Source organism: Protopterus annectens, chromosome 9.part0, assembly GCF_019279795.1.
Source record: "Protopterus annectens isolate FY-2018-M chromosome 9.part0, PAN1.0, whole genome shotgun sequence".
In the NCBI taxonomy this organism is placed as follows: Eukaryota; Metazoa; Chordata; order Ceratodontiformes; family Protopteridae; genus Protopterus; species Protopterus annectens.
Window position 1 is genome coordinate 40037032 of NC_056743.1, and position 22381 is coordinate 40059412.

Below are 22381 nucleotides of genomic sequence, written 5' to 3' on the forward strand. Positions count from 1 at the left end.
CAATCTAAGCTTTGACTCACACATCAACAACACAATAAAAGTAGTTAACAAAAATTCGGTTCCTTCTACAGAATCAAACCCTTCCTTACACATGAAACAAGAACCATCTTAGCTAGATCTCACCTCATCTCTACTCTTCTATATGCCTCCCCCATCTATACTAATCTCTCCAAAAGCAACCTGAAGAAACTTGCTACATCCTACTATAATATTGCTAGATTCACTACATGATCCCAGTTTCGAACTCACCACTGCCTGAACCTAAGACAACTAGGTTGGCTTGAATTTACCAACAAATTAATACTTCAACAGCTCTTAATAGCTCACAAAATTCTACATCAACCAACTAAAATACCAATACTCTCTAACCTTGTTACACGTTACAAGAACATGAAACAGCTACGCTCCTCAAACAAACTACTGATTTATACTCCCAAACCTAATAACTCAGCAGGGAACTGCCTCTTTTCCAACTCTGTTGGAAAAATGTGGAACAAACTACCCTCTAATATCACATCTTTGTCTACACTCTCATTTTTAAAAGACAACTAACTATGCATCTCAATAGTCAATGGCTTTGCCCCTGTACCAGCCCAGATTAACTTTCCCTCTTACTCTGTCTCTTTTTCTTACCCTACACCCTCATAACTTTCCTTTTCTTAATATCTATGTAGTGAAATGTTATCTCATATACACAGTACTACCACGGTAAAAAAAAAAAAAAAATATATATATATATATATATATATATATATATATATATATATATATATATATATTTTATTATTATTATTTCTTTGTATAAAGACATTAGTACTTTTTTCTCCTTGTTTGCTCCTATCATAGTTGTACATTGCATATATTGTCTAACTTTGTTTTTTAAATTCTAATCTTGTATGGTCTATTCTGTATAAGCAATGTAATATTCCATTGGAGCTTTTCTCCCCGGGCCTCTACTGAAAATGGACATATATCCAGTTAGACTAGCCCGGTCAACAAATGTAAAATAAATAAATAAATAAATAAATTAACAAGGTGTCATACTGCTTATTCTCAAGTCTCCTAATCTGGACACTTTCACCTATCAGTACTCAATTAACAAGGTGTCATGCTGCTTATTCTCAGGTCTCCTAATCTGGACACGTTCACCTATCAGTACTCAATTAACAAGGAATCACGCTGCTTATTCTCAAGTCTCCTAATTTGGACATGTTCACCTATCTGTACTCAATTAACAAGGTGTCACGCTGGATATTCTCAAGTCTCCTAATCTGGACACCTTCACCTATCAGTACTCAATTAACAAGATGTTACGCTGCTTATTCTCAAGTCTCCGCATCTGGACACGTTCACCTGTCAGTACTCAATTAACAAGGTGTTACTCTGCTTATTCTCAAATCTCCTAATCTGGAAGGGTTCACCTGCCAGTACTCCATTAACAAGTTGCCATGCTGCTTATTCTCAAGTCTCCTAATTTGGACAGGTTCACCTGTCAGTATTCCATTAACAAGGTGACACGCTGCTTATTCTCAAGTCTCCTAATCTGGACGTGTTCACCTATCAGTACTCAGTTAACAAGGTGTCACGCTGCTTATTCTCAAGTCTCCTAATCTGTAAATGTCCAACTGTCAGTACGCAATTAACAAGGTGTCACACTGTTCATTCTCAAGTCTCCTAATATGGACATGTTCACCTATCAGTACTCAATAAATAAGGTGTTACACTGCTTATTCTCAAGTCTCCGAATCTGGACACATTCACCTATCAGTACTCAATTAACAAGGTGTTTCGCTGCTTATTCTCAAGTCTCCTAATCTGGACATGTTCACCTATCAGTACTCAATTAACAAGGTGTCACGCTGCTTATTCTCAAGTCTCCTCATCTGGACACGTTCACCTATCAGTACTCCATTAACAAGGTGTCATGCTGAGTATTCTCAAGTCTCCTAATCTGGACATGTTTACCTGTCAATATTCAATTAACAAGGTGTCACGCTGCTTATTCTCAAGTCTCCTAATCTGGACATGTTCACCTATCAGTACTCAATTTACATGGTGTCACGTTGCTTATTCTCAAGTCTCCTATTCTGAACATGTTCACCTATCAGTACTTAATTAACAAGGTGTCACGCTGCTTATTCTCAAGTCTCCTAATTTGGACATGTTCACCTATCTGTACTCAATTAACAAGGTGTCACGCTGGTTATTCTCAAGTCTCCTAATCTGGACACCTTCACCTATCAGTACTCAATTAACAAGGTGTCACACTGCTCATTCTCAAGTTTCCTAATGTGGACATGTTCTCCTATCAGTACTCAATTAAAAAGGTGTCACGCTGCTTATTCTCAAGTCTCCTAATTTGGACACGTTCACCTGTCAGTACTCAATTAACAAGGTGCCACGCTGCTTATTCTCAAGTCTCCTAATCTGGACATGTTCACCTATCAGTACCCCATTAAGAAGGTGTCACGCTGCTTATTCTCAAGCCTCCTAATCTGGACATGTTCACCTATCAATTCTTAATTAACAAGGTGTCACGCTGCTTATTCTCAAGTCTCCTAATCTGGACATGTTCACCTATCAATTCTTAATTAACAAGGTGTCAGGCTGCTTATTCTCCAGTCACCACATCTGGACATGTTCAACTATCAGTACTCAATTAACAAAGTGTCACTCTGCTTATTCTCAAGTGTCCTAATCTGGACATGTTCCCCTATCAGTACTCAATTAACAAGGTGTCACGCTGCTTATTCTCAAGTCTCCTAATCTAATCACATTCACCTATCAGTACTCAATTAACAAGGTGTCACGCTGCTTATTCACAAGTCTCCTAATCTGGACATGTTCACCTATCAGTACTCAATTAACAAGGTGTCACGCTGCTTATTCTCAAGTCTCCTAATCTGGACATGTTCACCTGTCAGTACTCAATTAAAAAGGTGTTACACTGTTCATTCTCAAGTCTCCTAATATGGACATGTTCACCTGTCAGTACTCATTCAACAAGGTGTCACACTGTTCATTCTCAAGTCTCCTAATATGGACATGTTTACCTATCAGTACTCAATTAACAAGGTTTCACACTGCTTATTCTCAGGTCTCCTAATCTGGACACGTTCACCTATCTGTACTCAATTAACAAGGTGTCACGCTACTTATTCTCAAGTCTCCTAATCTGGACATGTTCACCTATCAGTACTACATTAACAAGGTGTCACACTGCTTATTCCCAAGTCTCCTAATCTGGACATGTTCACCTATCAGTACTCAATTAACAAGGTGTCACGCTGCTTTATCTCACGTCTCCTCATCTGGACACATTCACATATCAGTCCTCAATTAACAAGGTGTCACACTGTTCGTTCTCAAGTCTCCTAATCTGGATGTGTTCACCTGTCAGCACTCAATTAACAAGGTGTCACGCTGCTTATTCTCAAGTCTCCTAATCTGGACATGTTCACCTATCAGTACTCAATTAACAAGGTGTCACACTGCTTATTCTCAACTCTCCTAATCTGGACACATTCACCTATCAGTACTCAATTAACAAGGTGTCACACTGCTTATTCTCAAGTCTCCTAATTTGGACATGTTCACCTGTCAGTACTCAATTAACAAGGTGTCATGCTGTTTATTCTCAAGTCTCCTAATCTAGACATGTTCACCTATCAGTACTCAATTAACAAGGTATCATGCTGCTTATTCTCAAGTCTCCTAATCTGGACACGTTCACCTATCAGTACTCAATTAACAAGGTGTCACGCTGCTTATTCTCAAGTCTCCTAATCTGGACATGTTCATCTATCAGTACTCAATTAATAAGGTGTTACGCTGCTTATTCTCAAGCCTCCTAATCTGGACATGTTCACATATCAGTACTCAATTAACAAGGTGTCATGCTGCTTATTCTCAACTCTCCTAATCTGGAGATATTCACCTGTCAGTACTCAATTAACAAGGTGTCACACTATTCATTCTCAAGTCTCCTAATCTGGACATGTTCAACTATCAGTACTCGAATAACAAGGTGTCACACTACTTATTCTCAAGTCTCCTAATCTGGACACGTTCACCTATCAGTCCACAAAATCAAGGTGTCACGCTGCTTATTCTCAAGTCTCCTAATCTGGATATGTTCACCTATCAGTACTCAATTAAGAAGGTGTCACGCTGCTTATTCTCAAGTCTCCTATTCTGGACACATTCACCTATCAGTACTCAGTTAACAAGGTGTCATGCTGCTTATTCTCAAGTCTCCTAATCTGGACATGTTCATCTATCAGTACTCAATTAACAAGGTGTCAAACTTCTTATTCTCAAGTCTCCTAATTTGGACAAGTTCACCTATCAGTACTCAATTAACAAGGTGTCACGCTGCTTATTCTCAAGTCTCCTAATCTGGACATGTTCATCTATCAGTACTCAATTAACAAGGTGTCACGCTGCTTATTCTCAAGTCTCCTAATCTGGACATGCTCACCTGTCAGTACTCAATTAACAAGGTGTCACAATGTTCATTCTCAAGTCTCCTAATATGGACATGTTCACCTATCAGTACTCCATTAACAAGGTGTCACCCTGCTTATTCTCAAGTCTCCTAATCTGGACACATTCACCTATCAGTACACAATTAACAAGATGTCATGCTGCTTAGTCTCAAGTCTCCTCATCTGGACACTTTCACTTATCAGTCCTCAATTAACAAGGTGTCACATTGCTTATTCTCAAGTCTCCTAATCTGGACACATTCATCTGTCAGTACTCAATTAACAAGGTGTCACTCTGCTTATTCTCAAGTCTCCTCATCCGGACACGTTCACCTATCAGTACTCCATTAACAAGGTGTCACGCTGAGTATTCTCAAGTCTCCTAATTTGGACATGTTGACCTGTCAGTACTCCATTAACAAGGTGTCACACTGCTTATTTTCAAGTCTCCTAATCTGGAGACGTTCACCTATCAGTACTCAGTTAACAAGGTGTCACACTGCTTTTTCTCTTGTCTCCTAATCTGGACACGTTGACCTGTCAGTACTCCATTAACAAGGTGTCACACTGCTTATTATCAAGTCTCCTAATCTGGACACGTTAAACTACCAGTACTCAATAAACAAGGTGTCACGCTGCTTATTCTCAAGTCTCCTAATTTGGACATGTTCAACAATCAATACTTCATTAACAAGGTGTCACGCTGCTTATTCTAAAGTCTCCTCATCTGGACAAGTTCACCTATCAGTACTCAATTAACAAGGTGTCACGCTGCTTATTCTCAAGTCTCCTTATCGGGACAGGTTCACCTGTCAGTACTCAATTAACAAGGTGTCATGCAGCTTAGTCTCAAGTCTCCTAATCTGGAAATGTTCACCTGTCAGCACTCAATTAACAATGTGGCACACTGGTGATTCTCAATTCTCCTAATCTGGACATGTTTACCTATCAGTACTCAATTGACAAGGTGTCACACTGCTTATTCTCAAGTCTGCTAATCTGGACATGTTCATCTATCAGTACTCAATTAACAAGGTGTCACTCTGCATATTCTCAAGTCTCCTAATCTGGACATGTTTACCTGTCAATACTCAATTAACAAGGTGTCACGCTGCTTATTCTCAAGTCTCCTATTCTGGACATGTTCACCTACCAGTACTCAATTTGCAAGGTGTCACGCTGCTTATGCTCAAGTCTCCCAATCTGGACTTGTTCACCTATAAGTACTCAATTAACAAGGTGTCACGTTGCTTAGTCTCAAGTCTCCTAAACTGGACATGTTCACCTGTCAGTACTCAATTAACAAGGTGTCACGCTGGTTATTCTCAAATCTCCTAACCTGGACACCTTCACCTATCAATACTCAATTAACTAGGTGTCACGCTGCTTAGTCTCAAGTCTCCTTATCTGGACACGTTCACCTATCAGTCCTCAATTAACAAGGTGTCACACTGTTCATTCTCAAGTCTCCTAATCTGGACATGTTCACCTGTCAGTACTCAATTAACAAGGTGTCACGCTGCTTATTCTCAAACCTCCTAATCTGGACACCCTCACCTGCCTGCACACAATTAAAAAGGTGTCACGCTGCTTAGTCTCAAGTGTTCTTATCTGGACACGTTCACCTATCAGTCCTCAATTAACAAGGTGTCACACTGTTCATTCTAAAGTCTCCTAATCTGGACATGTTCACCTGTCAGTACTCCATTAACAAGGTGTCACTCTGCATATTCTCAATTATCCTAATCTGGACATGTTCACCTATCAGTACTCAATTAACAAGGTGTCACACTGCTTATTCTCAAGTCTCCTAATCTGGACATATTCACCTATCAATACTCAAATAACAAGGTGTCACGCTGCTTATTCTCAAGACTCCTCATCTGGACACGTTCACCTATCTGTACTCAATTAACAAGGTGTCACGCTGCTTATTCTCATGTCTCTGAATCTGGACAGGGTCATAGGTTCATAGGTTCATACTAGGCTATCTGCCCTAGGGCATTTATAAGCCTAGCCAGAGTGTGTTTGGCTTTCGTCACCCATTTTAAATTAATTTTGCTATGCCCTTTTTTGAGGTTAGTATACTGTGCCTCTGTCTAACAGTGACACAGAATTAATACCCTGGGTAAACCTACGATCCCCCATCCACTCATCAAGATTCCTCTTGAAGAGAGTCAATGAGGGACTCTGCCTAACCTGGACTGGGATTTTATTCCAGAGTAAAGGGAGCCTCTGGGTTATGAATATGTCCCTCCAGCATGTCCTATTTATTTCAGTGCTGAGGTTCAAGTCTCTCAAGCGCGTAGCTCGATGGGATTTAGATTTTCTGAGGTGCAGCATGTCCATTAATTCTGGGTTGGACATGGCTTTATATGTCAGGCACAGATCACCTCTGAGCAGGCAGTATGCCACTGAGTAGAGCTGGAGTTTCTTTAACTGGGCAGCATATGGCATCTTTTTGAGCCCTTTGATCCTCTTGGTGAGGTACTTTTGGGGTCTTTCCAGTTGCTGCAGGTGTCTGGTAAGGTACATCCCAAAAGGGGCACTGTACTCAATTATGGGCCTGATGAGGGATGAGTAAAGAGGCACAATGACCTCCCCTGATCTAGATTTGAACCCCTTCATGATTAGGTGAGCTATATAAAATGTTTTTCTAACCACTTTGGCCATGTGGTTGTCAAATGAGAGATTGCTATCAACTTGGGTCCCTAGGTCCCTAATTACTTCTTCCATACTTAATGGATTACCACCTATGTGGTAATTTGTGGGCACTTTGTTTTTGCCAAATGGGATGACTATACACTTTTTGGCGTTTAGCTTGAGGCCATGGCTCTGGCACCAGTTGTCTGTTTTTATGAGGCTCTTTTGGAGGATGCTTGTGTTGGCTGGAGAGTCGATTATAGCGCCCAGTTTGCGGTCATCTGCGAACCTGGTTAGCCACAGTCCTTCCGTGTTGGCCTGTACCTCCGAGAAATATATATCGAACAGGAGAGGTCCCAGGACTGAGCCTTGTGGGATGCCACTTGTAACTGGTTTGGAGTCTGACATGGCTCCAGCAATTCTAACCATGTGGGTTCTGTCCTTGAGCCAGTTTGCAACCCATCTAGTGACATAGGAGTTTATATTTAAGCTGGTGAGTTTATCTATAATGCCCGAGTGGGGTATTGTATCGAATTTGCGAGGTCCAGGTAGGCTGTGTGGACCACCTTCCCCTCGTCAATGGCCTTGGTGAGTGTTTCAAAGAAATCGACCAGGTTTAAGAGGCAGGATCTGCCCTTAACAACGCCGAACTGGGTAGGATCCAGTGTCTGTAGGTCCCCAATATATTTTTTTATGAGGTCCATTATGATCCTACCATAGCTTTGCAGACCAAGCTAGCCAGGCTTATGAGGTGATAGTTTCCAGGATCCGTTGAGGCACCACCTTTGTGGAGAGGGACCACTGTTGCTGTACGCCACTCTTTGGGTACATATCCTGTAGTAAGGATGAGATTGAACAGTAGTTTTATGTTTGGGTTTAGCTCTTCTTGGAGTTCATGTAGGACGCAGCCCGGGATACCGTCTGGTCCCATTGATGCTGTGTTTTTTGCTTTGGAGAGGGAGGCTCTTACCTGAGCATTTGAGATGTCAGGGGGGCAGCACTCTGCTGGGATAGATATTTGCCCTTTTGGTGAGGATGGGGGGAGAAGTTTGTGCTGAACCTGTCAGCTAGGATGTTGGTAATGTCTGTGGGTTCGGTGTATTTTTTGTCATTTTGGACTAATTCTGAGCATATCTGGGAATTCCCACCCAGGTTCCTAACATAACTAAAGAAAGCCTTGTTATTATCCTTAGTGTCCTGTGCAATTTTTCTCTCTAAGCTGGCCTTAGATGATTTTATGAGTGCCCGTAGCTTTTTGCTAGCACTGATCAGAGATGCCTTCCCTTTTTGGGATTTTTCTCTATCATGTAGTAGCTTCCTCCTTCTATTGTATAGTTTGTTTATGGCTGGGTCCACCAGACAGGACGTCTGCCTTTGGAGGATTGGGTCTTGGTTTTATTTGGGATTGCATGATCCATGCATTCCTGAAGGTGTTCATAGAATGCGTTTCTAAAGGATTCTGCGGTCTGGGCCGTATTTTCCACAGGCCCAGGGGCTTTGAAGGATTCCACCTCGGTTTTGAGGAGTGTGAAATTTGCTTTAGAAAAGTTTTTCACTGTGGTTTTCTGGGCAGGGGGTGGGGTCGGGATGTGAATATCTAGTGAGATTAGTTTATGGTCTGATCTTACCAATGAGGGATACACTTCTGGTCTGGAGCATAGAGTCCAAATGTTGGTGATGATCAGGTCCAGTATGTTTTACCCTCTTGTGGGAGTGGTAACAAGTTGTTCCATAGCATTTGAGTTTATAAATTCTAGGAACCTTTGAGCTAGGGTGTTGGAGCTAGAGTAATGCTCCCAGTCTATGTTTGGGTAGTTGAAGTCACCCAATATAATGTTGTTTGGAGATACCTTCATATTTTCCAGTGTTCTCAGGAAGGCTGAGTGGGGTTCCTGGGTTTGGGAGGGTGGTCTGTAGCAGGCTATAAACTGGAAGGCAGTTTTACCCACAGTTAGTTGCACATGGATAGTCTCTGATGCTTTGTGCTGTGCCACCAACCTGGAGGTGTGGGTATCTTTGACGAATATTCATACTCCCCCTCCTTTTCTGGTTTGGTCCAGGTTTTGGGCCGAAAAGCATGGTATGAGGTATAACCTGGTAGTGCTGGGGTGCTCTCGGGAGCCTTGAACCAGGTTTCTGTTACTGCACAGATATTGATGTTCTCCATGCTAAGGAGAGTTTTGAGTGCATGCATCTTGAGGTTTAGACTTCTGGCATTGAGTAGCATTACTCTTAGTTTCTTATCCCTTATGATACCTATGGAGGTGGGTTTGTCTTTTGAGCCTGATTCTCAAGTTTCCTCATCTGGACACGTTCACCTATCAGTACTCAGTTAACAAGGTTTCACGCTGCTTATTCTCAAGTCTGCTAATCTGGACAGGTTCACCTGTCAGTACTCAATGAACAAGGTGTCACACTGCTTATTCTCAAGTCTGCTAATCTGGACATGTTCACCTATCAGTATTCAATTAACAAGGTGTCACGCTGCTTATTCTTAAGTCTCCTAATCTGGACATGTTCACCTATCAGTACACAATTAGCAAGGTGTCACACTGCTTATTCACATGTTTCCTCATCTGGACACGTTCACCTATCAGTACTCAATTAACAAGGTGTCACACTGCACAGTCTCAAGTCTCCTAATCTGGACATGCTCACCTATCAGTCCTCCATTAACAAGGTGTCACACTGCTTATTCGCAGGTCTCCTAATCTGGACATGTTCACCTGTCAGTACTCAATTAACAAGGTGTCACACTGCTTATTCACAAGTCTCCTCCTCATCTGGACACGTTCACCTATCAGTACTCAATTAACAAGGTGTCACGCTGCTTATTTTCAAGCCTCCTAATCTGGACACGTTCACCTGTCAGTACTCAATGAACAAGGTGTCACACTGCTTATTCTCAAGTCTGCTAATCTGGACATGTTCACCTATAAGTACTCAATTAACAAGGTGTCACGCTGCTTATTCTCAAGTCTCCTAATCTGGGCACGTTCAGCTATCAGAACACAATTAACAAGGTGTCACGCTGCTTATTCTCAAGTCTCCTAATCTGGGCATGTTCACCTATCAGTACTCAATTATCAAGGTGTCGCACTGCTTATTCAAAACTCTCCTAATCTGGACACATTCACCTATCACTACTCAATTAAGAAGGTGTCACACTGCTTATTCTCAAGTCTCCTAATCTGGACACCTTCACCTATCAGTACTCAATTAACAAGGTGTCACACTGCTTATTCTCAAGTCTGCTAATCTGGACATGTTCACCTATCAGTACTCAATTAACAAGGTGTCACGCTGCTAATTCTCAAGTCTTCTAATCTGGACATGTTCAGCTATCAGTACACAATTAACAAGGTGTCATGCAGCTTATTCTAAAGACTCCTAATCTGGACATGTTCACCTATCAGTACTCAGTTAAGAAGGTGTCACTCTGCATTTTCTCAAGTCTCCTCATCTGGACACGTTCACCTATCAGTACTCAATTAGCAAGGTGTAACGCTGCTTATTCTCAAGTCTCCTAACCTGGACACGTTCACCTGTCAGTACTCCATTAACAAGGTGTCATGCTGCCTATTCTCAAGTCTCCTAATCTGGGACATGTTCAACTATCAGTACTGAATTAGCAAGGTGTAACGCTGCTTATTCTCAAGTCTCCCAACCTGGACACGTTCACCTGTCAGTACTCCATTAACAAGGTGTCACGCTGCTTATTCTCAAGTCTCCTATTCTGCACATGTTCACCTATCAGTACTCAATTAACAAAGTGTCACGCTGCTTATTCTCACGTCTCCTCATCTGGACAGGTTCACCTGTCAGTACTCCATTAACAAGGTGTCACGCTACTTATTCTCAAGTCTCCTAATCTGGACATGTTCACCTGTCAGTACTCAATTAACAAGGTGTCACACTGTTCATTCTCAAGTCTCCTAATCTGAACATATTCACCTATCAGTACTCAATTAACAAGGTTTTACACTGCTTATTCTCAGGTCTCCTAATCTGGACATGTTCACCTATCAGTACTCAATTAACAAGGTTTCACGCTGCTTATTCTCAAGTCTCCTAATCTGGACATTTTCACCTATCATTACTCCATTAACAAGGTGTCACACTACTTATTCTCAAGTCTCCTAATCTGGACACATTCACCAATCAGTGCTCAATTAACAAGGTGTCATGCTGCTTAGTCTCAAGTCTCCTCATCTGGACACGTTCACCTATCAGTCCTCAATTAATAAGGTGTCACACTGCTCATTCTCAAGTCTCCTAATCTGGATGTGTTCACCTGTCAGTACTCAATTAACAAGGTGTCACGCTGCTTATTCTCAAGTCTCCTAATCTGGACATGTTAACCTATCAGTACTCAATTAACAAGGTGTCACACTGCTTATTCTCAACTCTCCTAATCTGGACACATTCACCTATCAGTACTCATTTAACAAGGTGTCACACTGCTTATTCTCAAGTCTCCAAATCTGGACACGTTCACCTGTCAGTACTCAATTAACAAGGTGTCAGCTGTTTATTCTCAAGTCTCCTAATATGAACATGTTCACCGATCAGCACTCAATTAACAAGGTATCACGCTACTTATTCTCAAGTCTCCTCATCTGGAGACGTTCACCTATCAGTACTCAGTTAACAAGGTGTCACACTGCTTTTTCTCTTGTCTCCTAATCTGGACACGTTGACCTGTCAGTACTCCATTAACAAGGTGTCACGCTGTTTATTCTCAAGTCTCCTAATCTAATCACGTTCACCTATCAGTACTCAATTAACAAGGTGTCACTCTGCTTATTTACAAGTCTCCTAATCTGGACATGTTCATCTATCAGAACTCAATTAATAAGGTGTCACGCTGCTTATTCCCAAGTCTCCTAATCTGGACATGTTCACCTCTCAGTACTCAATTAACAAGGTGTCACACTGTGTATTCTCAAGTCTCCTAATCTGGACATGTTCACCTGTCAGTACTCAATTAACAAGTTGTCACACTGTTCATTCTCAAGTCTCCTAATCTGGACATGTTCACCTATCAGTACTCAATTAACAAGGTGTCACGCTGCTTATTCTCAAGTCTCCTAATCTGGACACGTTCACCTATCAGTACTCAATTAACAAGGTGTCACGCTGCTTGTTCTCAAGTCTCCTCATCAGGACATGTTCACATGTCAGTACTCAATTAACAAGGAGTCACTCTGCTTATTTTCAAGTCTCATAATATGGACAGGTTCACCTGTCAGTACTCCATTAACAAGGTGTCATGCTGCTTATTCTCAAGTCTCCTAATCTGGACAGGTTCACCTGTCAGTATTCCATTAAGAAGGTGTCACGCTACTTATTCTCAAGTCTGCTAATCTGGATATGTTCACCTATCAGTACTCAATTAACAAAGTGTCACGCTGCTTATTCTCAAGTCCCCATATCTGGAAATGTTCACCTGTCAGTACTCAATTAACAAGGTGTCACACTATCCATTCTCAAGTCTCCTAATCTGGACATGTTCACCTATCAGTACTCAATAAACAAGGTGTCACACTGCTTATTCTCAAGTCTCCTAATCTGGACATGTTCACCTATCAGTACTCAATTAACAAGGTGTCTCGCTGCCTATTCTCAAGTCTCCTAAACTGGACATGTTCACCAATCAGTACTCAATTAACAAGGTGTCATGCTGCTTATTCTCAAGTCTCCTAATCTGGACATATTCACCTATCAGTACTCCATTAACAAGGTGTCACGCTGCTTATTCTCAAGTGTCCTCATCTGGACACGTTCATCTATCAGTATTCCATTAACAAGGTGTCATGCTAAGTATTCTCAAGTCTCCTAATCTGGACACTTTCAACTGTCAGTACTCAATTAACAAGGTGTAACGCTGCTTATTCTCAAGTCTCCTAATCTGGACACGTTAACCTGTCAGTGCTCAATTAACAAGGTGTCACACTGCTCAATCTCAAGTCTCCTAATCTGGATGTTTTCACCTGTCAGTACTCAATTAACAAGGTGTCACGCTGCTTAGTCTCAAGTCTCCTCATCTGGACATGTTCACCTATCAGTCCTCAATTAACAAGGTGTCACACTGCTCAATCTCAAGTCCCCTAATCTGGATGTTTTCACCTGTCAGTACTCAATTAACAAGGTGTCACACTGTTCATTCTCAAGTCTTCTAATCTGGACATGTTCACCTATCAGTACTCAATCAACAAGGTGTCACACTGCTTATTGTCAAGTCTCCTGATCTGGACACGTTCAACTGTCAGCACTAAATTAACAAGGTGTCACACTGTTTATTCTCAAGTTTCCTAATCTGGAGATGTTCACCGATCAGTACTCAATTAACAAGGTATCACGCTGCTTATTCTCAAGTCTCCTCATCTGGACACGTTCACCTATCAGTACTCAGTTAACAAGGTGTCACACTGCTTTTTCTCAAGTCTTCTAATCTGGACACGTTGACCTGTCAGTACTCCATTAACAAGGTGCCACGCTGCTTATTTTCAAGTCTCCTAATCTGGACATGTTCCCCTATCAGTACTCAATTAACAAGGTGTCACACTGCTTATTCTCAAGTCTCCTAATCTAATCACGTTCACCTATCAGTACTCAATTAACAAGTTGTCACGCTGCTTATTCACAAATCTCCTAATCTGGACATGTTCATCTATCAGTACTCAATTAATAAGGTGTCACGCTGCTTATTCTGAAGTCTCCTAATCAGGACATGTTCACCTCTCAGTACTCAATTAACAAGGTGTCACACTGCTTATTCTCAAGTCTCCTAATTTGGACATGTTCACCTATCAATACTCAATTAACAAGGTGTCACGCTGCTTGTTCTCAAGTCTCCTCATCTGGACATGTTCACCTGTCAGTACTCAATTAACAAGGTGTCACTCTGCTTATTCTCAAGTCTCCTAATCTGGACAGGTTCACCTGTGACAGGTCCATTACAAGGTGTCACCCTGCTTATTCTCAAGGCTCCTAATCTGGACAGGTTCACCTGTCAGTATTCCATTAACAAGGTGTCACGCTACTTATTCTCAAGTCTCCTATTCTGGACGTGTTCACCTATCAGTACTCAATTAACAAGGTATCACACTGCTTATTCTCAAGTCCCCATATCTGGAAATGTTCACCTGTCAGTACTCAATTAACAAGGTGTCACACTATCCATTATCAAGTCTCCTAATCTGGACACGTTCACCTATCAGTACTCCATTAACAAGGTGTCACACTGCTTATTCTCAAGTCTGCTTATCTGGACATGTTCACCTATCAGTACTCAATTAACAAGGTCTCATGCTGCTTATTCTCAAGTCTCCTAATCTGGGCATGTTCACCTATCAGTACTCAATTAACAAGGTGTCACACTGCTTATTCTCAAGTCTGCTTATCTGGACATGTTCACCTATCAGTACTCAATTAACAAGGTGTCACGCTGCTTATTCTCAAGTCTTCTAATCTGGACATGTTCAGCTATCAGTACACAATTAACAAGGTGTCACGCTGCTTATTCTCAAGTCTCCTAATCTAGACATGTTCACCTATCAGTACTCAGTTAACAAGGTATCACACTGCTTATTCTCAGCTCTCCTAAACTGGACACATTCACCTATCACTACTCAATTAACAAAAATGTCACACTGCTTATTCCCAACTCACCTAATCTGGACACTTTCACCTATCAGTAATCAATTAACAAGCTGTCACTCTGCATTTTCTCAAGTCTCCTCATCTGGACACGTTCACCTATCAGTACTCAATTAGCAAAGTGTAACGCTGCTTATTCTCAAGTCTCCTTACCTGGACACATTCACCTGTCAGTACTCCATTAACAAGGTGTCACGCTGCCTATTCTCAAGTCTCCTAATCTGGGACATGTTCAACTATCAGTACACCATTAACAAGGTGTCACGCTGCTTATTCTCAAGTCTCCCAATCTGGACACGTTCACCTGTCAGTACTCCATTAACAAGGTGTCACTCTGCTTATTCTCAAGTCTCCTAATCTGGACATGTTCATCTATCAGTACTCAATTAACAAGGTGTCATGCTGCTTATTCTCAAGTCTTCCTAATCTAGACATGTTCACCTGTCAGTACTCAGTTAACAAGGTGTCACACTGTTCATTCTCAAGTCTCCTAATCTGAACATATTCACCTATCAGTACTCAATTAACAAGGTTTCACACTGCTTATTATCACGTCTCCTAATATGGACATTTTCACCTATCATTACTCCATTAACAAGGTGTCACACTGCTTATTCTCAAGTCTCCTAATCTGGACACGTTCACCAATCAGTGCTCAATTAACAAGGTGTCACGCTGCTTAGTCTCAAGTCTCCTCATCTGGACACGTTCACCTATCAGTCCTCAATTAACAAGGTGTCACACTGCTCATTCTCAAGTCTCCTAATTTGGATGTGTTCACCTGTCAGTACTCAATTAACAAGGTGTCACGCTGCTTATTCTCAAGTCTCCTAATCTGGACATGTTAACCTATCAGTACTCAATTAACAAGGTGTCACACTGCTTATTCTCAACTCTCCTAATCTGGACACATTCACCTATAAGTACTCAATTAACAAGGTGTCACACTGCTTATTCTCAAGTCTCCAAATCTGGACACGTTCACCTGTCAGTACTCAATTAACAAGGTGTCACGCTGTTTATTCTCAAGTCTCCTAATCTGAACATGTTCACCGATCAGCACTCAATTAACAAGGTATCACCCTACTTATTCTCAAGTCTCCTCATCTGGAGACGTTCACCTATCAGTACTCAGTTAACAAGGTGTCACACTGCTTTTTCTCTTGTCTCCTAATCTGGACACGTTGACCTGTCAGTACTCCATTAACAAGGTGTCACGCTGTTTATTCTCAAGTCTCCTAATCTGGACATGTTCCCCTATCAGTACTCAATTAACAAGGTGTCACGCTGCTTATTCTCAAGTCTCCTAATCTAATCACGTTCACCTATCAGTACTCAATTAACAAGGTGTCACGCTGCTTATTCACAAGTCTCTAATCTGGACATGTTCATCTATCAGAACTCAATTAATAAGGTGTCACGCTGCTTATTCCCAAGTCTCCTAATCTGGACATGTTCACCTCTCAGTACTCAATTAACAAGGTGTCACACTGCGTATTCTCAAGTCTCCTAATCTGGACATGTTCACCTGTCAGTACTCAATTAACAAGTTGTCACACTGTTCATTCTCAAGTCTCCTAATCTGGACATGTTCACCTAACAGTACTCAATTAACAAGGTGTCATGCTGCTTATTCTCAAGTCTCCTAATCTGGACACGTTCACCTATCAATACTCAATTAACAAGGTGTCACGCTGCTTGTTCTCAAGTCTCCTCATCAGGACACGTTCACCTGTCAGTACTTAATTAACAAGGAGTCACTCTGCTTATTTTCAAGTCTCATAATATGGACAGGTTCGCCTGTCAGTACTCCATTAACAAGGTGTCATGCTGCTTATTCTCAAGTCTCCTAATCTGGACAGGTTCACCTGTCAGTATTCCATTAAGAATGTGTCACGCTACTTATTCTCAAGTCTCCTAATCTGGATGTGTTCACCTATCAGTACTCAATTAACAAAGTGTCACGCTGCTTATTCTCAAGTCCCCATATCTGGCAATATTCACCTGTCAGTACTCAATTAACAAGGTGTCACACTATCCATTCTCAAGTCTCCTAATCTGGACATGTTCACCTATCAGTACTCAATAAACAAGGTGTCACACTGCTTATTCTCAAGTCTCCTAATCTGGACATGTTCACCTATCAGTACTCAATTAACAAAGTGTCTCGCTGCCTATTCTCAAGTCTCCTAAACTGGATATGTTCATCAATCAGTACTCAGTTAACAAGGTGTCATGCTGCTTATTCTCAAGTCTCCTAATCTGGACATATTCACCTATCAGTACTCCATTAACAAGGTGTCACACTGCTTATTCTCAAGTGTCCTCATCTGGACACGTTCATCTATAAGTATTCCATTAACAAGGTGTCATGCTAAGTATTCTCCAGTCTCCTAATCTGGACACTTTCAACTGTCAGTACTCAATTAACAAGGTGTAATGCTGCTTATTCTCAAGTCTCCTAATCTGGACACATTCACCTGTCAGTGCTCAGTTAACAAGGTATCACACTGCTTATTCTCAGCTCTCCTAATCTGGACACATTCACCTATCACTACTCAATTAACAAAAATGTCACACTGCTTATTCCCAACTCTCCTAATCTGGACACTTTCACCTATCAGTAATCAATTAACAAGCTGTCACTCTGCATTTTCTCAAGTCTCCTCATCTGGACACGTTCACCTATCAGTACTCAATTAGCAAGGTGTAACGCTGCTTATTCTCAAGTCTCCTAACCTGGACACATTCACCTGTCAGTACTCCATTAACAAGGTGTCACGCTGCCTATTCTGAAGTCTCCTAATCTGGGACATGTTCAACTATCAGTACTGAATTAGCAAGGTGTCACGCTGCTTATTCTCAAGTATCCTATTCTGCACACATTCACCTATCAGTACTCAATTAACAAAGTGTCACGCTGCTTATTCTCACGTCTCCTCATCTGGACACGTTCACCTATCAGTACACCATTAACAAGGTGTCACGCTGCTTATTCTCAAGTCTCCTAATCTGGACACGTTCACCTGTCAGTACTCCATTAACAAGGTGTCACTCTGCTTATTCTCAAGTCTCCTAATCTGGACATGTTCATCTATCAGTACTCAATTAACAAGGTGTCATGCTGCTTATTCTCAAGTCTTCCTAATCTAGACATGTTCACCTGTCAGTACTCAGTTAACAAGGTGTCACACTGTTCATTCTCAAGTCTCCTAATCTGAACATATTCACCTATCAGTACTCAATTAACAAGGTTTCACACTGCTTATTATCACGTCTCCTAATATGGACATTTTCACCTATCATTACTCCATTAACAAGGTGTCACACTGCTTATTCTCAAGTCTCCTAATCTGGACACGTTCACCAATCAGTGCTCAATTAACAAGGTGTCACGCTGCTTAGTCTCAAGTCTCCTCATCTGGACACGTTCACCTATCAGTCCTCAGTTAACTAGGTGTCACACTGCTCATTCTCAAGTCTCCTAATCTGGATGTGTTCACCTGTCAGTACTCAATTAACAAGGTGTCACGCTGCTTATTCTCAAGTCTCCTAATCTGGACATGTTAACCTATCAGTACTCAATTAACAAGGTGTCACACTGCTTATTCTCAACTCTCCTAATCTGGACACATTCACCTATAAGTACTCAATTAACAAGGTGTCACACTGCTTATTCTCAAGTCTCAAATCTGGACACGTTCACCTGTCAGTACTCAATTAACAAGGTGTCACGCTGTTTATTCTCAAGTCTCCTAATCTGAACATGTTCACCGATCAGCACTCAATTAACAAGGTATCACCCTACTTATTCTCAAGTCTCCTCATCTGGAGATGTTCACCTATCAGTACTCAGTTAACAAGGTGTCACACTGCTTTTTCTCTTGTCTCCTAATCTGGACACGTTGACCTGTCAGTACTCCATTAACAAGGTGTCACGCTGTTTATTCTCAAGTCTCCTAATCTGGACATGTTCCCCTATCAGTACTCAATTAACAAGGTGTCACACTGCTTATTCTCAAGTCTCCTAATCTAATCACGTTCACCTATCAGTACTCAATTAACAAGGTGTCACGCTGCTTATTCACAAGTCTCCTAATCTGGACATGTTCATCTATCAAAACTCAATTAATAAGGTGTCACGCTGCTTATTCCCAAGTCTCCTAATCTGGACATGTTCACCTCTCAGTACTCAATTAACAAGGTGTCACACTGCGTATTCTCAAGTCTCCTAATCTGGACATGTTCACCTGTCAGTACTCAATTAACAAGTTGTCACACTGTTCATTCTCAAGTCTCCTAATCTGGACATGTTCACCTAACAGTACTCAATTAACAAGGTGTCATGCTGCTTATTCTCAAGTCTCCTAATCTGGACACGTTCACCTATCAATACTCAATTAACAAGGTGTCACGCTGCTTGTTCTCAAGTCTCCTCATCAGGACACGTTCACCTGTCAGTACTTAATTAACAAGGAGTCACTCTGCTTATTTTCAAGTCTCATAATATGGACAGGTTCACCTGTCAGTACTCCATTAACAAGGTGTCATGCTGCTTATTCTCAAGTCTCCTAATCTGGACAGGTTCACCTGTCAGTATTCCATTAAGAATGTGTCACGCTACTTATTCTCAAGTCTCCTAATCTGGATGTGTTCACCTATCAGTACTCAATTAACAAAGTGTCACGCTGCTTATTCTCAAGTCCCCATATCTGGAAATGTTCACCTGTCAGTACTCAATTAACAAGGTGTCACACTATCCATTCGCAAGTCTCCTAATCTGGACATGTTCACCTATCAGTACTCAATAAACAAGGTGTAACACTGCTTATTCTCAAGTCTCCTAATCTGGACATGTTCACCTATCAGTACTCAATTAACAAAGTGTCTCGCTGCCTATTCTCAAGTCTCCTAAACTGGATATGTTCATCAATCAGTACTCAATTAACAAGGTGTCATGCTGCTTATTCTCAAGTCTCCTAATCTGGACATGTTCACCTATCAGTACTCAATTAACAAGGTGTCATGCTGCTTATTCTCAAGTGTCCTCATCTGGACACGTTCATCTATAAGTATTCCATTAACAAGGTGTCATGCTAAGTATTCTCCAGTCTCCTAATCTGGACACTTTCAACTGTCAGTACTCAATTAACAAGGTGTAATGCTGCTTATTCTCAAGTCTCCTAATCTGGACACGTTCACCTGTCAGTGCTCAATTAACAAGGTGTCACGCTGCTTAGTCTCAAGTCTCCTCATCTGGACACGTTCACCTATCAGTCCTCAATTAACAAGGTGTCACACTGCTCAATCTCAAGTCTCCTAATCTGGATGTTTTCACCTGTCAGTACTCAATTAACAAGGTGTCACGCTGCTTATTCTCAAGTCTCCTTATCTGGACATGTTCACCTGTCAGTACTCAATTAACAAGGTGTCACGCTGTTTATTCTCAAGTCTCCTAATCTGAACATGTTCACCGATCAGTACTCAATTAACAAGGTATCACGCTACTTATTCTCAAGTCTCCTCATCTGGAGACGTTCACCTATCAGTACTCAGTTAACAAGGTGTCACACTGCTTTTTCTCTTGTCTCCTAATCTGGACACGTTGACCTGTCAGTACTCGATTAACAAGGTGTCACACTGCTTAGTCTCAAGTCTCCTCATCTGGACACATTCACCTATCAGTCCTCAATTAACAAGGTGTCACACTGCTAATTCTCAAGTCTCCTAATCTGGATGTGTTCACCTGTCAGTACTCAATTAACAAGGTGTCACGCTGCTTATTCTCAAGTCTCCTAAACTGGACATGTTAACCTATCAGTACTCAATTAACAAGGTGTTACACTGCTTATTCTCAACTCTCCTAATCTGGACACATTCACCTATCAGTACTCAATTAACAAGGTGTCACACTGCTTATTCTCAAGTCTCCAAATCTGGACACGTTCACCTGTCAGTACTCAATTAACAAGGTATCACGCTGCTTATTCCCAAGTCTCCTAATCTGGACACGTTCACCTGTCAGTACTCAATTAACAAGGTGTCACGCTGTTTATTCTCAAGTCTCCTAATCTGAACATGTTCACCGATCAGCGCTCAATTAACAAGGTATCAAGCTACATATTCTCAAGTCTCCTCATCTGGAGACGTTCACCTATCAGTACTCAGTTAACAAGGTGTCACACTGCTTTTTATCTTGTCTCCTAATCTGGACACGTTGACCTGTCAGTACTCCATTAACAAGGTGTCACGCTGCTTATTCTCAAATTTCCTAATCTGGACATGTTCCCCTATCAGTACTCAATTAACAAGGTGTCACGCTGCTTATTCTCAAGTCTCCTAATCTAATCACGTTCACCTATCAGTACTCAATTAACAAGGTGTCATGCTGCTTATTCACAAGTCTCCTAATCTGGACATGTTCACCTGTCAGTACTCAATTAACAAGTTTTCACACTGTTCATTCTCAAGTCTCCTAATCTGGACATGTTCACCTATCAGTACTCAATGAACAAGGAGTCCTTATTCCCCCAAAATTTTAATTCTTAAAAAAAAAACAAGGTGTCATGCTTATTCTCAAGTCTCCTAATCGGGAAATTTTTCCCATCATACCAATTAACGGTTCACTTTTATTAATCCCAAATCAAAATTTCCCCTTCATCTAAATTAAAAAGGGTTCCCTTTTTTCTAAGTCCCTAATCTAATTTATTCAGTCTAATTAAAAAGGGTTCAACTGCTTTTCCAAGTCCCCAATTACAGTTCACCTTATCTCAATTCAATGACCGTTATTTAAAGTCTCAATTAATTACCTTATCTCAATTCAATGAATGTTATTTAAAGTCCCCAATTACAGTTCACCTTATCTAATTCAATGCACCCTTTATTTAAAGTCCCCAATTACAGTTCACCTTATCTCAATTCAATGCCCCTGTTATTTAAAGTCCCCAATTACAGTTCACCTTATCTCATTCAATGCCCCCCTTTTTTCCCCCCAAATCTACAGTTCACCTTATCTAAATTCAATGACCGTTATTTAAAGTCCCCAATTAAAATTTCACCTTATCTCAATTCAAGGTGTCACCTTATTCTCAATTCCCAAGGGACATGTTATTCAGTCTCAATTAAAAAGGTTCCCCTTTTTCCCCTTCCAATTACAGTTCACTTATCTCAATTCAATGCCCCTTTTTTAAAGTCCCCAATTACAGTTCACCTTTTCTCAATTCAAGGGGGCCCTTTTTTCTAAAGTCCCCAATTACAGTTCACCTTATCTCAATTCAATGCCCCTGTTATTTAAAGTCCCCAATTACATTTCACCTTATCTCAATTCAATGCCCCCCTTTATTTAAAGTCCCCAATTACAGTTCACCTTATCTCAATTCAATGCCCGTTATTTAAAGTCTCCAATTACAGTTCACCTTATTTAAATTCAATTACTGTTATTTAAATTTCCCAATTACAGTTCACCTTATCTCAATTCAATGACATCCTTTTTTAAAGTCCCCAATTAAGTTCACCTTATCTAAATTTCAAGGTGTCACACTCTTTTTTCCAAGTTCCTAAAACCTTAATTAAACATCTTTTCCAATTCA